The following is a 17,016-nucleotide window of genomic DNA, read 5'->3' as shown; positions in this document are numbered from 1 at the left end:
CCATTCACGCCTAGTGCTGGCAATGCACGAGCACTGCCAAAAGGCAAAGGAAGGCGCTTAGCATCCGGCTTGTGCGCAAAGCTTTCAGACTGGCAAAGGACCGTAGCTGTGGTAAGCCCGCTTGCTCATTTGATGTTAGATGTCGCCTGCAAGAACTTCACCCGCATCTGGTTTATGCTGCTACCTGTTGTTAGGCGACAACAAGGACACCTGTAGCAAATGCTTTTTCCTGTTTCATTTTGCTAGAACACGCTCTTCTGTGGCTCTTTAGTGCTTGCCAAACTCCTATGTGCGTGCCGCTGCTTCCATCTGACAAGGAGCACAGCCTTCTGACAGCAGCTTTCAACTTGTCTAAGAAAGAGCTTGGCCATTTAAATGTGCTGCAAATCTGTGTGTGTGTAAGGTGCAGGTGCAAGCTCCTGACAAAGGTGTTCTCCAGGTTCAGTTTCTCCCTGCCAGACACATTGGAAATGTTTTCCTCTATCATTCGCATCAAGAGTTGCAGATTGTTTAACACAGGAGCTCTGAGAATGGAGCGACAAGATGTGTTCCGCTTTCGTCATAAACAGTGCTCCAGAGTGCTTAGCAACGGGCATAACGAATCGTGTGTGCGGGATAGTGAGCATTCACGCCTAGTGCTGGTAATGCACGAGCACTGCCAAAAGGCAAAGGAAGGCGATTAGGCATTCGGCTTGTGCACAAAGCATTCAGACTGCAGGAGGACCGTAGCTGTGGTAAGCCAGCTTGCTCATTTGACGTTAGATGTCGCCTGCAAGAACTTCATCCGCAGCTGGTTTATGCTGCTACCTGTTGTTAGGCGACAAGGGCACATGTAGCAAATGCTTCTTCTGCCCCGTATTGCTATGGCACGCTCTTCTGTGACTCTTTAGTGCTTGCCAAACTGCTATGTGCGTGCTGCTGCTTCCATCTGACAAGGAGCACAGCCTTCTGACAGCAGCTTTCAACTTGCTGAAGAAAGATCTTGGCCACTTAGATGTGCTGCAAATCTGTGTGTGTTTAAGGTGCACGTGCAAACTCCTGACAAAGGTGTTCTCCAAGTTCAGTTTCTATCTGCCAGACACATTGGAAATGTTTTCATCTATCATTCTCACCAAGAGTCGCAGATTACCTAACTCAGGAGCTCTGAGAATGGAACGGCAAGAGGTGTTCCGCTTACATCATAAACAGTGCTCCAGAGAGCTTAGCAACGGGCACAACGAAAAGTGTGTGCGGGATAGTGACCATTCCCGCCTAGTGCTGGCAATGCATGAGCACTGCCAAAAGGCAAAGGAAGGCGCTTAGCATGCGGCTTGTGCGCAAAGCTTTCAGACTGCGGGAGGACCGTAGCTGTGGTAAGCCAGCTTGCACATTTGACGTTAGATGTCTCCCGCAAGAACTTCACCCGCAGCTGGTTTATGCTGCTACCTGTTGTAAGGGGACAACAAGGGCACATGTGGCAAATGCCTTTTCCTGTTTTATTTTGTTATGGCACGCTCTTCTGTGGCTCTTTAGTGCTTGCCAAACTGCTATGTCCGTGCTGCTGCTTCCATCTGACAAGGAGCACAGCCTTCTGACAGCAGCTTTCAACTTGCCTAAGAAAGAGCTTGGCCATTTAGATGTGATGCAAATCTGTGTGTGTGTAAGGTGCAGGTGCAAACTCCTGACAAAGGTTTTCTCCAGGTTCAGTTTCTATCTGCCAGACACATTGGAAATGTTTTCCTCTGGCATTCGCAGCAAGAGTTGCAGATTGCTTAACCCAGGAGCTCTGAGAATGGAACGGCAAGATGTGTTCCGCTTTCTTAATAAACAGTGCTCTAGAGCACTTGGAACCAGGCACAGCGAATCGTGTGTGCGGGATAGTGACCATTCACGCCTAGTGCTGGCAATGCACGAGCACTGCTAAAACACAAAGGAAGGCGCTTTAGCATCCGGCTTGTGCGCAAAGCTTTCCGATTGCCGGAGGACCGTAGCTGTGGTAAGCCGGCTTGCTCATTTGACGTTAGCTGTCACCTGCAACAACTTCACCCGCATCTGGTTTATGCTGCTACATGTTATAGGTGACAACAAGGGCACATGTGGCAAATGCTTTTACCTGTTTCATTTTGTTATGCCACGCTCTTCTGTGGCTCTTTAGTGTTTGCCAAACTGCTATGTGCGTGCTGCTGCTTCCATCTGACAAGGAGCACAGCCTTCTGACAGCAGCTTTCAACTTGCCTAAGAAAGAGCTTGCCCATTAAAATGTGCTGCAGATCTGTGTATGTGTAAGGTGCAGGTACAAACTCCTGACAAAGGTTTTCTCCAGGTTCAGTTCCTCCCTGCCAGACACATTGGAAATATTTTCGTCTGGCATTCACGCCAAGAGTCGCAGATTGCTTAACTCAGGAGCTCTGAGAATGGAGCGGCAAGATGTGTTCCGCTTACGTCATAAACAGTGCTCCAGAGCGCTTAGCAACGGGCATATGAATCGTGTGTGCGGGATAGTGAGCATTCACGCCTAGTGCTGGTAATGCACGAGCACTGCCAAAAGGCAAAGGAAGGCGATTAGGCATTCGGCTTGTGCACAAAGCATTCAGACTGCAGGAGGACCGTAGCTGTGGTAAGCCGGCTTGCTCATTTGACGTTAGATGTCTCCCGCAAGAACTTCATCCGCAGCTGGTTTATGCTGCTACCTGTTGTTAGGCGACAAGGGCAAATGTAGCAAATGCTTCTTCTGCCCCGTATTGCTATGCCACGCTCTTCTGTGGCTCTTTAGTGCTTGCCAAACAGCTCTGTGTCTGCTGCTGCTTCCATCTGACAAGGAGCACAGCGTTCTCACAGCAGCTTTCAACTTGCCTAAGAAAGAGCTTGGCCCTTTAGATGTGATGCAAATCTGTGTGTGTTTAAGGTGCACGTGCAAGCTCCTGACAAAGGTGTTCTCCAGGTTCAGTTTCTATCTGCCAGACACATTTGAAATGTTTTCCTCTATCATTCGCACCAAGAGTTGCAGATTGCTTAACTCAGGAGCTCTGAGAATGGAACGGCAAGATGTGTTCCGCTTTCTTCATAAACAGTGCTCCAGAGCGCTTAGCAACGGGCATAACGAATCGTGTGTGCGGGATAGTGACCATTCACGCCTAGTGCTGGCAATGCACGAGCACTGCCAAAAGGCAAAGGAAGGCGCTTAGCATCCGGCTTGTGCGCAAAGCTTTCAGACTGGCAAAGGACCGTAGCTGTGGTAAGCCCGCTTGCTCATTTGACGTTAGGTGTCACCTGCAAGAACTTCACCCGCATCTGGTTTATGCTGCTACCTGTTGTTAGGCGACAACAAGGGCACATGTGGCAAAGGCTTTTTCCTGTTTCAGTTTGCTATGGCACGCTCTTCTGTGGCTCTTTAGTGCTTGCCAAACAGCTATGTGTGTGCTGCTGCTTCCATCTGACAAGGAGCACAGCCTTCTGACAGCAGCTTTCAACTTGCCTAAGAAAGAGCTTGGCCATTTAAATGTGATGCAAATCTGTGTGTGTGTAAGGTGCAGGTGCAAACTCCTGACCAAGGTTTTCTCCAGGTTCAGTTTCTCCCTGCCAGACACATTGGAAATATTTTCGTCTGGCATTCACGCCAAGAGTCGCAGAGTGCTTAACCCAGGAGCTCTGAGAATGGAGCGGCAAGATGTGCTCCGCTTTCGTCATAAACAGTGCTCCAGAGCGCTTAGCAACGGGCATATGAATCGTGTGTGCGGGATAGTGAGCATTCACGCCTAGTGCTGGTAATGCACGAGCACTGCCAAAAGGCAAAGGAAGGCGATTAGGCATTCGGCTTGTGCACAAAGCATTCAGACTGCAGGAGGACCGTAGCTGTGGTAAGCCAGCTTGCTCATTTGACGTTAGGTGTCACCTGCAAGAACTTCACCCGCAGCTGGTTTATGCTGCTACCTGTTGTTAGGCGACAAGGGCACATGTAGCAAATGCTTCTTCCTGCCCCGTATTGCTATGGCACGTTCTTCTGTGGCTCTTTAGTGCTTGCCAAACTGCTATGTGCGTGCTGCTGCTTCCATCTGACAAGGAGCACAGCATTCTGACACCAGCTTTCAACTTGCCTAAGAAAGAGCTTGGCCATTTAAATGGGATGCAAATCTGTGTGTGTGTAAGGTGCAGGTGCAAACTCCTGAGAAAGGTTTTCTCCAGGTTCAGTTTCTATATGCCAGACACATTGGAAATATTTTCCTCTGGCATTCACGCCAAGAGTCGCAGATTGCTTAACCCAGGAGCTCTGAGAATGGAACGGCAAGATGTGTTCCGCTTTCGTCATAAACAGTGTTCTAGAGTGCTTGGAACCAGGCACAGCGAATCCTGTTTGCGGGATAGTGACCATTCCCGCCTAGTGCTGGCAATGCACGAGCACTGCTAAAAGGCAAAGGAAGGCGCTTTAGCATCCGGCTTGTGCGCAAAGCTGTCAGATTGCCGGAGGACCGTAGCTGTGGTAAGCCGGCTTGCTCATTTGACGTTAGGTGTCACCTGCAAGAACTTCACCCGCATCTGGTTTATGCTGCTACCTGTTGTTAGGGGACAACAAGAGCACATGTAGCAAATGCTTTTTCGTGCCCCGTTTTGCTAGACCACGGTCTTCTGTTGCTCTTTAGTGTTTGCCAAACTGCTATGTGTGTTCTGCTGCTTCCATCTGACACGGAGCACAGCCTTCTGACAGCAGCTTTCAACTTGTCTAAGAAAGAGCTTGGCCATTTAAATGTGCTGCAAATCTGTGTGTGTGTAAGGTGCAGGTGCAAGCTCCTGACAAAGGTGTTCTCCAGGTTCAGTTTCTCCCTGCCAGACACATTGGAAATGTTTTCCTCTATCATTCGCATCAAGAGTTGCAGATTGTTTAACACAGGAGCTCTGAGAATGGAGCGACAAGATGTGTTCCGCTTTCGTCATAAACAGTGCTCCAGAGTGCTTAGCAACGGGCATAACGAATCGTGTGTGCGGGATAGTGAGCATTCACGCCTAGTGCTGGTAATGCACGAGCACTGCCAAAAGGCAAAGGAAGGCGATTAGGCATTCGGCTTGTGCACAAAGCATTCAGACTGCAGGAGGACCGTAGCTGTGGTAAGCCGGCTTGCTCATTTGACGTTAGATGTCGCCTGCAAGAACTTCATCCGCAGCTGGTTTATGCTGCTACCTGTTGTTAGGCGACAAGGGCACATGTAGCAAATGCTTCTTCTGCCCCGTATTGCTATGGCACGCTCTTCTGTGACTCTTTAGTGCTTGCCAAACTGCTATGTGCGTGCTGCTGCTTCCATCTGACAAGGAGCACAGCCTTCTGACAGCAGCTTTCAACTTGCTGAAGAAAGATCTTGGCCACTTAGATGTGCTGCAAATCTGTGTGTGTTTAAGGTGCACGTGCAAACTCCTGACAAAGGTGTTCTCCAAGTTCAGTTTCTATCTGCCAGACACATTGGAAATGTTTTCATCTATCATTCTCACCAAGAGTCGCAGATTACCTAACTCAGGAGCTCTGAGAATGGAACGGCAAGAGGTGTTCCGCTTACGTCATAAACAGTGCTCCAGAATGCTTAGCAACGGGCACAACGAAACGTGTCTCTGGGATAGTGACCATTCCCGCCTAGTGCTGGCAATGCACGAGCACTGCCAAAAGGCAAAGGAAGGCGCTTAGCATGCGGCTTGTGCTCAAAGCTTTCAGACTGCCAGAGGACCGTAGCTGTGGTAAGCCGGCTTGCTCATTTGACGTTAGGTGTCACCTGCAAGAACTTCACCCGCAGCTGGTTTATGCTGCTCCCTGTTGTTAGGCGACAAGGGTACATGTAGCAAATGCTTCTTCCTGCCCCTTTTGCTATGGCACGCTCTTCTGTGACTCTTTAGTGCTTGCCAAACTGCTATGTGCGTGCTGCTGCTTCCATCTGACAAGGAGCACAGCCTTCTGACAGCAGCCTTCAACTTGCCTAAGAAAGAACTTGGCCATTTAGATGTGCTGCAAATCTGTGTGTGTGTAAGGTGCAGGTGCAAACTCCTGACAAAGGTTTTCTCCAGGTTCAGTTTCTATTTGCCAGATACATTGGAAATGTTTTCCTCTGGCATTCACGCCAAGGATCGCAGATTGCTTAACCCAGGAGCTCTGAGAATGGAACGGCAAGATGTGTTCCGCTTTCTTCATAAACAGTGCTCTAGAACACTTGGAACCAGGCACAGCGAATCGTGTGTGCGGGATAGTGACCATTCACGCCTAGTGCTGGCAATGCGCGAGCACTGCCAAAAGGCAAAGGAAGGCGCTTAGCATCCGGCTTCTGTGCAAAGCTTTCAGACTGCCAGAGGACCGCAGCTGTGGTATGCCCGCTTGCTCATTTGACGTTAGATGTCGCCTGCAAGAACTTCACCCGCATCTGGTTTATGCTGCTACCTGTTGTTAGGCGACAACAAGGGCACATGTAGCGATATGCTTTTTCCTGCCTCATTTTCCTAGGCCACGCTCTTCTGTGGCTCTTTAGTGCTCGCCAATCTCCTATGTGCGTGCCGCTGCTTCCATCTGACAAGGAGCACAGCCTTCTGACAGCAGCTTTCAGCTTGCATAAGGACGAGCTTGGCCATTTAGATGTGATGCAAATCTGTGTGTGTGTAAGGTGCAGGTGCAAGCTCCTGACAAAGGTGTTCTCCAGGTTCAGTTTCTCCTTGCCAGACGCATTTGAAATGTTTTCCTCTATCATTCGCACCAAGAGTTGCAGATTGCTTAACTCAGGAGCTCTGTGAATGGAACGGCAAGATGTGTTCCGCTTTCGTCATAAACAGTACTCCAGAGCGCTTGGCACCGGGCACAACGAATCGTGTGTGCGGGATAGTGAGCATTCACGCCTAGTGCTGGCAATGCACGAGCACTGCCAAAAGGCAAAGGAAGGCGCTTTAGCATCCGGCTTGTGCTCAAAGCTTTCAGACAGCCAGAGGACCGTAGCTGTGGTAAGCCGGCTTGCTCATTTGACGTTAGGTGTCACCTGCAAGAACTTCACCCGCATCTGGTTTATGCTGCTACCTGTTGTTAGGCGACAACAAGGGCACAAGTGGCAAAGGCTTTTTCCTGTTTCAGTTTGCTATGGCACGCTCTTCTGTGGCTCTTTAGTGCTTGCCAAACAGCTATGTGTGTGCTGCTGCTTCCATCTGACAAGGAGCACAGCCTTCTGACACCAGCTTTCAACTTGCCTAAGAAAGAGCTTGGCCATTTAAATGTGATGCAAATCTGTGTGTGTGTAAGGTGCAGGTGCAAACTCCTGACCAAGGTTTTCTCCAGGTTCAGTTTCTCCCTGCCAGACACATTGGAAATATTTTCGTCTGGCATTCACGCCAAGAGTCGCAGAGTGCTTAACCCAGGAGCTCTGAGAATGGAACGGCAAGATGTGCTCCGCTTTCGTCATAAACAGTGCTCCAGAGCGCTTAGCAACGGGCATATGAATCGTGTGTGCGGGATAGTGAGCATTCACGCCTAGTGCTGGTAATGCACGAGCACTGCCAAAAGGCAAAGGAAGGCGATTAGGCATTCGGCTTGTGCACAAAGCATTCAGACTGCAGGAGGACCGTAGCTGTGGTAAGCCAGCTTGCTCATTTGACGTTAGATGTCTCCCGCAAGAACTTCATCCGCAGCTGGTTTATGCTGCTACCTGTTGTTAAGCGACAAGGGCACATGTAGCAAATGCTTCTTCCTGCCCCGTATTGCTATGGCACGTTCTTCTGTGGCTCTTTAGTGCTTGCCAAACTGCTATGTGCGTGCTGCTGCTTCCATCTGACAAGGAGCACAGCATTCTGACACCAGCTTTCAACTTGCCTAAGAAAGAGCTTGGCCATTTAAATGGGATGCAAATCTGTGTGTGTGTAAGGTGCAGGTGCAAACTCCTGACAAAGGTTTTCTCCAGGTTCAGTTTCTATATGCCAGACACATTGGAAATATTTTCCTCTGGCATTCACGCCAAGAGTCGCAGATTGCTTAACCCAGGAGCTCTGAGAATGGAACGGCAAGATGTGTTCCGCTTTCGTCATAAACAGTGTTCTAGAGTGCTTGGAACCAGGCACAGCGAATCCTGTTTGCGGGATAGTGACCATTCACGCCTAGTGCTGGCAATGCACGAGCACTGCTAAAAAGCAAAGGAAGGCGCTTTAGCATCCGGCTTGTGCGCAAAGCTGTCAGATTGCCGGAGGACCGTAGCTGTGGTAAGCCGGCTTGCTCATTTGACGTTAGGTGTCACCTGCAAGAACTTCACCCGCATCTGGTTTATGCTGCTACCTGTTGTTAGGGGACAACAAGAGCACATGTAGCAAATGCTTTTTCGTGCCCCGTTTTGCTAGACCACGGTCTTCTGTTGCTCTTTAGTGTTTGCCAAACTGCTATGTGTGTTCTGCTGCTTCCATCTGACAAGGAGCACAGCCTTCTGACAGCAGCTTTCAACTTGTCTAAGAAAGAGCTTGGCCATTTAAATGTGCTGCAAATCTGTGTGTGTGTAAGGTGGAGGTGCAAGCTCCTGACAAAGGTGTTCTCCAGGTTCAGTTTCTCCGTGCCAGACACATTGGAAATGTTTTCCTCTATCATTCGCATCAAGAGTTGCAGATTGTTTAACACAGGAGCTCTGAGAATGGAGCGACAAGATGTGTTCCGCTTTCGTCATAAACAGTGCTCCAGAGTGCTTAGCAACGGGCATAACGAATCGTGTGTGCGGGATAGTGAGCATTCACGCCTAGTGCTGGCAATGCACGAGCACTGCCAAAAGGCAAAGGAAGGCGCTTAGCATGCGGCTTGTGCTCAAAGCTTTCAGACTGCCAGAGGACCGTAGCTGTGGTAAGCCGGCTTGCTCATTTGACGTTAGGTGTCACCTGCAAGAACTTCACCCGCAGCTGGTTTATGCTGCTCCCTGTTGTTAGGCGACAAGGGTACATGTAGCAAATGCTTCTTCCTGCCCCTTTTGCTATGGCACGCTCTTCTGTGACTCTTTAGTGCTTGCCAAACTGCTATGTGCGTGCTGCTGCTTCCATCTGACAAGGAGCACAGCCTTCTGACAGCAGCCTTCAACTTGCCTAAGAAAGAACTTGGCCATTTAGATGTGCTGCAAATCTGTGTGTGTGTAAGGTGCAGGTGCAAACTCCTGACAAAGGTTTTCTCCAGGTTCAGTTTCTATTTGCCAGATACATTGGAAATGTTTTCCTCTGGCATTCACGCCAAGGATCGCAGATTGCTTAACCCAGGAGCTCTGAGAATGGAACGGCAAGATGTGTTCCGCTTTCTTCATAAACAGTGCTCTAGAACACTTGGAACCAGGCACAGCGAATCGTGTGTGCGGGATAGTGACCATTCACGCCTAGTGCTGGCAATGCGCGAGCACTGCCAAAAGGCAAAGGAAGGCGCTTAGCATCCGGCTTCTGTGCAAAGCTTTCAGACTGCCAGAGGACCGCAGCTGTGGTATGCCCGCTTGCTCATTTGACGTTAGATGTCGCCTGCAAGAACTTCACCCGCATCTGGTTTATGCTGCTACCTGTTGTTAGGCGACAACAAGGGCACATGTAGCGATATGCTTTTTCCTGCCTCATTTTCCTAGGCCACGCTCTTCTGTGGCTCTTTAGTGCTCGCCAATCTCCTATGTGCGTGCCGCTGCTTCCATCTGACAAGGAGCACAGCCTTCTGACAGCAGCTTTCAACTTGCATAAGGACGAGCTTGGCCATTTAGATGTGATGCAAATCTGTGTGTGTGTAAGGTGCACGTGCAAGCTCCTGACAAAGGTGTTCTCCAGGTTCAGTTTCTCCTTGCCAGACGCATTTGAAATGTTTTCCTCTATCATTCGCACCAAGAGTTGCAGATTGCTTAACTCAGGAGCTCTGTGAATGGAACGGCAAGATGTGTTCCGCTTTCGTCATAAACAGTACTCCAGAGCGCTTGGCACCGGGCACAACGAATCGTGTGTGCGGGATAGTGAGCATTCACGCCTAGTGCTGGCAATGCACGAGCACTGCCAAAAGGCAAAGGAAGGCGCTTTAGCATCCGGCTTGTGCTCAAAGCTTTCAGACTGCCAGAGGACCGTAGCTGTGGTAAGCCGGCTTGCTCATTTGACGTTAGGTGTCACCTGCAAGAACTTCACCCGCATCTGGTTTATGCTGCTACCTGTTGTTAGGCGACAACAAGGGCACAAGTGGCAAAGGCTTTTTCCTGTTTCAGTTTGCTATGGCACGCTCTTCTGTGGCTCTTTAGTGCTTGCCAAACAGCTATGTGTGTGCTGCTGCTTCCATCTGACAAGGAGCACAGCCTTCTGACACCAGCTTTCAACTTGCCTAAGAAAGAGCTTGGCCATTTAAATGTGATGCAAATCTGTGTGTGTGTAAGGTGCAGGTGCAAACTCCTGACCAAGGTTTTCTCCAGGTTCAGTTTCTCCCTGCCAGACACATTGGAAATATTTTCGTCTGGCATTCACGCCAAGAGTCGCAGAGTGCTTAACCCAGGAGCTCTGAGAATGGAGCGGCAAGATGTGCTCCGCTTTCGTCATAAACAGTGCTCCAGAGCGCTTAGCAACGGGCATATGAAACGTGTGTGCGGGATAGTGAGCATTCACGCCTAGTGCTGGCAATGCACGAGCACTGCCAAAAGGCAAAGGAAGGCGCTTAGCATCCGGCTTGTGCGCAAAGCTTTCAGACTGGCAAAGGACCGTAGCTGTGGTAAGCCCGCTTGCTCATTTGATGTTAGATGTCGCCTGCAAGAACTTCACCCGCATCTGGTTTATGCTGCTACCTGTTGTTAGGCGACAACAAGGACACCTGTAGCAAATGCTTCTTCCTGCCCCTTTTGCTATGGCACGCTCTTCTGTGACTCTTTAGTGCTTGCCAAACTGCTATGTGCGTGCTGCTGCTTCCATCTGACAAGGAGCACAGCCTTCTGACAGCAGCCTTCAACTTGCCTAAGAAAGAACTTGGCCATTTAGATGTGCTGCAAATCTGTGTGTGTGTAAGGTGCAGGTGCAAACTCCTGACAAAGGTTTTCTCCAGGTTCAGTTTCTATTTGCCAGATACATTGGAAATGTTTTCCTCTGGCATTCACGCCAAGGATCGCAGATTGCTTAACCCAGGAGCTCTGAGAATGGAACGGCAAGATGTGTTCCGCTTTCTTCATAAACAGTGCTCTAGAACACTTGGAACCAGGCACAGCGAATCGTGTGTGCGGGATAGTGACCATTCACGCCTAGTGCTGGCAATGCGCGAGCACTGCCAAAAGGCAAAGGAAGGCGCTTAGCATCCGGCTTCTGTGCAAAGCTTTCAGACTGCCAGAGGACCGCAGCTGTGGTATGCCCGCTTGCTCATTTGACGTTAGATGTCGCCTGCAAGAACTTCACCCGCATCTGGTTTATGCTGCTACCTGTTGTTAGGCGACAACAAGGGCACATGTAGCGATATGCTTTTTCCTGCCTCATTTTCCTAGGCCACGCTCTTCTGTGGCTCTTTAGTGCTCGCCAATCTCCTATGTGCGTGCCGCTGCTTCCATCTGACAAGGAGCACAGCCTTCTGACAGCAGCTTTCAGCTTGCATAAGGACGAGCTTGGCCATTTAGATGTGATGCAAATCTGTGTGTGTGTAAGGTGCAGGTGCAAGCTCCTGACAAAGGTGTTCTCCAGGTTCAGTTTCTCCTTGCCAGACGCATTTGAAATGTTTTCCTCTATCATTCGCACCAAGAGTTGCAGATTGCTTAACTCAGGAGCTCTGTGAATGGAACGGCAAGATGTGTTCCGCTTTCGTCATAAACAGTACTCCAGAGCGCTTGGCACCGGGCACAACGAATCGTGTGTGCGGGATAGTGAGCATTCACGCCTAGTGCTGCAATGCACGAGCACTGCCAAAAGGCAAAGGAAGGCGCTTTAGCATCCGGCTTGTGCTCAAAGCTTTCAGACTGCCAGAGGACCGTAGCTGTGGTAAGCCGGCTTGCTCATTTGACGTTAGGTGTCACCTGCAAGAACTTCACCCGCATCTGGTTTATGCTGCTACCTGTTGTTAGGCGACAACAAGGGCACAAGTGGCAAAGGCTTTTTCCTGTTTCAGTTTGCTATGGCACGCTCTTCTGTGGCTCTTTAGTGCTTGCCAAACAGCTATGTGTGTGCTGCTGCTTCCATCTGACAAGGAGCACAGCCTTCTGACACCAGCTTTCAACTTGCCTAAGAAAGAGCTTGGCCATTTAAATGTGATGCAAATCTGTGTGTGTGTAAGGTGCAGGTGCAAACTCCTGACCAAGGTTTTCTCCAGGTTCAGTTTCTCCCTGCCAGACACATTGGAAATATTTTCGTCTGGCATTCACGCCAAGAGTCGCAGAGTGCTTAACCCAGGAGCTCTGAGAATGGAGCGGCAAGATGTGCTCCGCTTTCGTCATAAACAGTGCTCCAGAGCGCTTAGCAACGGGCATATGAATCGTGTGTGCGGGATAGTGAGCATTCACGCCTAGTGCTGGTAATGCACGAGCACTGCCAAAAGGCAAAGGAAGGCGATTAGGCATTCGGCTTGTGCACAAAGCATTCAGACTGCAGGAGGACCGTAGCTGTGGTAAGCCAGCTTGCTCATTTGACGTTAGGTGTCACCTGCAAGAACTTCACCCGCAGCTGGTTTATGCTGCTACCTGTTGTTAGGCGACAAGGGCACATGTAGCAAATGCTTCTTCCTGCCCCGTATTGCTATGGCACGTTCTTCTGTGGCTCTTTAGTGCTTGCCAAACTGCTATGTGCGTGCTGCTGCTTCCATCTGACAAGGAGCACAGCATTCTGACACCAGCTTTCAACTTGCCTAAGAAAGAGCTTGGCCATTTAAATGGGATGCAAATCTGTGTGTGTGTAAGGTGCAGGTGCAAACTCCTGAGAAAGGTTTTCTCCAGGTTCAGTTTCTATATGCCAGACACATTGGAAATATTTTCCTCTGGCATTCACGCCAAGAGTCGCAGATTGCTTAACCCAGGAGCTCTGAGAATGGAACGGCAAGATGTGTTCCGCTTTCGTCATAAACAGTGTTCTAGAGTGCTTGGAACCAGGCACAGCGAATCCTGTTTGCGGGATAGTGACCATTCCCGCCTAGTGCTGGCAATGCACGAGCACTGCTAAAAGGCAAAGGAAGGCGCTTTAGAATCCGGCTTGTGCGCAAAGCTGTCAGATTGCCGGAGGACCGTAGCTGTGGTAAGCCGGCTTGCTCATTTGACGTTAGGTGTCACCTGCAAGAACTTCACCCGCATCTGGTTTATGCTGCTACCTGTTGTTAGGGGACAACAAGAGCACATGTAGCAAATGCTTTTTCGTGCCCCGTTTTGCTAGACCACGGTCTTCTGTTGCTCTTTAGTGTTTGCCAAACTGCTATGTGTGTTCTGCTGCTTCCATCTGACAAGGAGCACAGCCTTCTGACAGCAGCTTTCAACTTGTCTAAGAAAGAGCTTGGCCATTTAAATGTGCTGCAAATCTGTGTGTGTGTAAGGTGCAGGTGCAAGCTCCTGACAAAGGTGTTCTCCAGGTTCAGTTTCTCCCTGCCAGACACATTGGAAATGTTTTCCTCTATCATTCGCATCAAGAGTTGCAGATTGTTTAACACAGGAGCTCTGAGAATGGAGCGACAAGATGTGTTCCGCTTTCGTCATAAACAGTGCTCCAGAGTGCTTAGCAACGGGCATAACGAATCGTGTGTGCGGGATAGTGAGCATTCACGCCTAGTGCTGGTAATGCACGAGCACTGCCAAAAGGCAAAGGAAGGCGATTAGGCATTCGGCTTGTGCACAAAGCATTCAGACTGCAGGAGGACCGTAGCTGTGGTAAGCCGGCTTGCTCATTTGATGTTAGATGTCGCCTGCAAGAACTTCACCCGCATCTGGTTTATGCTGCTACCTGTTGTTAGGCGACAACAAGGACACCTGTAGCAAATGCTTTTTCCTGTTTCATTTTGCTAGAACACGCTCTTCTGTGGCTCTTTAGTGCTTGCCAAACTCCTATGTGCGTGCCGCTGCTTCCATCTGACAAGGAGCACAGCCTTCTGACAGCAGCTTTCAACTTGTCTAAGAAAGAGCTTGGCCATTTAAATGTGCTGCAAATCTGTGTGTGTGTAAGGTGCAGGTGCAAGCTCCTGACAAAGGTGTTCTCCAGGTTCAGTTTCTCCCTGCCAGACACATTGGAAATGTTTTCCTCTATCATTCGCATCAAGAGTTGCAGATTGTTTAACACAGGAGCTCTGAGAATGGAGCGGCAAGATGTGTTCCGCTTTCGTCATAAACAGTGCTCCAGAGTGCTTAGCAACGGGCATAACGAATCGTGTGTGCGGGATAGTGAGCATTCACGCCTAGTGCTGGTAATGCACGAGCACTGCCAAAAGGCAAAGGAAGGCGATTAGGCATTCGGCTTGTGCAGAAAGCATTCAGACTGCAGGAGGACCGTAGCTGTGGTAAGCCGGCTTGCTCATTTGACGTTAGATGTCGCCTGCAAGAACTTCATCCGCAGCTGGTTTATGCTGCTACCTGTTGTTAGGCGACAAGGGCACATGTAGCAAATGCTTCTTCTGCCCCGTATTGCTATGGCACGCTCTTCTGTGACTCTTTAGTGCTTGCCAAACTGCTATGTGCGTGCTGCTGCTTCCATCTGACAAGGAGCACAGCCTTCTGACAGCAGCTTTCAACTTGCTGAAGAAAGATCTTGGCCACTTAGATGTGCTGCAAATCTGTGTGTGTTTAAGGTGCACGTGCAAACTCCTGACAAAGGTGTTCTCCAAGTTCAGTTTCTATCTGCCAGACACATTGGAAATGTTTTCATCTATCATTCTCACCAAGAGTCGCAGATTACCTAACTCAGGAGCTCTGAGAATGGAACGGCAAGAGGTGTTCCGCTTACGTCATAAACAGTGCTCCAGAATGCTTAGCAACGGGCACAACGAAACGTGTCTCTGGGATAGTGACCATTCCCGCCTAGTGCTGGCAATGCACGAGCACTGCCAAAAGGCAAAGGAAGGCGCTTAGCATGCGGCTTGTGCTCAAAGCTTTCAGACTGCCAGAGGACCGTAGCTGTGGTAAGCCGGCTTGCTCATTTGACGTTAGGTGTCACCTGCAAGAACTTCACCCGCAGCTGGTTTATGCTGCTCCCTGTTGTTAGGCGACAAGGGTACATGTAGCAAATGCTTCTTCCTGCCCCTTTTGCTATGGCACGCTCTTCTGTGACTCTTTAGTGCTTGCCAAACTGCTATGTGCGTGCTGCTGCTTCCATCTGACAAGGAGCACAGCCTTCTGACAGCAGCCTTCAACTTGCCTAAGAAAGAACTTGGCCATTTAGATGTGCTGCAAATCTGTGTGTGTGTAAGGTGCAGGTGCAAACTCCTGACAAAGGTTTTCTCCAGGTTCAGTTTCTATTTGCCAGATACATTGGAAATGTTTTCCTCTGGCATTCACGCCAAGGATCGCAGATTGCTTAACCCAGGAGCTCTGAGAATGGAACGGCAAGATGTGTTCCGCTTTCTTCATAAACAGTGCTCTAGAACACTTGGAACCAGGCACAGCGAATCGTGTGTGCGGGATAGTGACCATTCACGCCTAGTGCTGGCAATGCGCGAGCACTGCCAAAAGGCAAAGGAAGGCGCTTAGCATCCGGCTTCTGTGCAAAGCTTTCAGACTGCCAGAGGACCGCAGCTGTGGTATGCCCGCTTGCTCATTTGACGTTAGATGTCGCCTGCAAGAACTTCACCCGCATCTGGTTTATGCTGCTACCTGTTGTTAGGCGACAACAAGGGCACATGTAGCGATATGCTTTTTCCTGCCTCATTTTCCTAGGCCACGCTCTTCTGTGGCTCTTTAGTGCTCGCCAATCTCCTATGTGCGTGCCGCTGCTTCCATCTGACAAGGAGCACAGCCTTCTGACAGCAGCTTTCAGCTTGCATAAGGACGAGCTTGGCCATTTAGATGTGATGCAAATCTGTGTGTGTGTAAGGTGCACGTGCAAGCTCCTGACAAAGGTGTTCTCCAGGTTCAGTTTCTCCTTGCCAGACGCATTTGAAATGTTTTCCTCTATCATTCGCACCAAGAGTTGCAGATTGCTTAACTCAGGAGCTCTGTGAATGGAACGGCAAGATGTGTTCCGCTTTCGTCATAAACAGAGCTCCAGAGCGCTTAGCAACGGGCATATGAATCGTGTATGCGGGATAGTGAGCATTCACGCCTAGTGCTGGTAATGCACGAGCACTGCCAAAAGGCAAAGGAAGGCGATTAGGCATTCGGCTTGTGCACAAAGCATTCAGACTGCAGGAGGACCGTAGCTGTGGTAAGCCGGCTTGCTCATTTGACGTTAGATGTCTCCCGCAAGAACTTCATCCGCAGCTGGTTTATGCTGCTACCTGTTGTTAGGCGACAAGGGCACATGTAGCAAATGCTTCTTCTGCCCCGTATTGCTATGCCACGCTCTTCTGTGGCTCTTTAGTGCTTGCCAAACAGCTCTGTGTCTGCTGCTGCTTCCATCTGACAAGGAGCACAGCCTTCTGACAGCAGCTTTCAACTTGCCTAAGAAAGAGCTTGGCCATTTAGATGTGCTGCAAATCTGAAATCTGTGTGTGTGTAAGGTGCAGGTGCAAACTCCTGACAAAGGTTTTCTCCAGGTTCAGTTTCTATCTGCCAGACACATTGGAAATGTTTTCCTCTGGCATTCGCAGCAAGAGTTGCAGATTGCTTAACCCAGGAGCTCTGAGAATGGAACGGCAAGATGTGTTCCGCTTTCTTAATAAACAGTGCTCTAGAGCACTTGGAACCAGGCACAGCGAATCGTGTGTGCGGGATAGTGACCATTCACGCCTAGTGCTGGCAATGCACGAGCACTGCTAAAACACAAAGGAAGGCGCTTTAGCATCCGGCTTGTGCGCAAAGCTTTCCGATTGCCGGAGGACCGTAGCTGTGGTAAGCCGGCTTGCTCATTTGACGTTAGCTGTCACCTGCAACAACTTCACCCGCATCTGGTTTATGCTGCTACATGTTATAGGTGACAACAAGGGCACATGTGGCAAATGCTTTTACCTGTTTCATTTTGTTA

Source organism: Poecile atricapillus, chromosome 4 (assembly GCF_030490865.1).
Source record: "Poecile atricapillus isolate bPoeAtr1 chromosome 4, bPoeAtr1.hap1, whole genome shotgun sequence".
Taxonomy (NCBI): domain Eukaryota; kingdom Metazoa; phylum Chordata; class Aves; order Passeriformes; family Paridae; genus Poecile; species Poecile atricapillus.
This window is presented reverse-complemented; position numbering follows the sequence as displayed.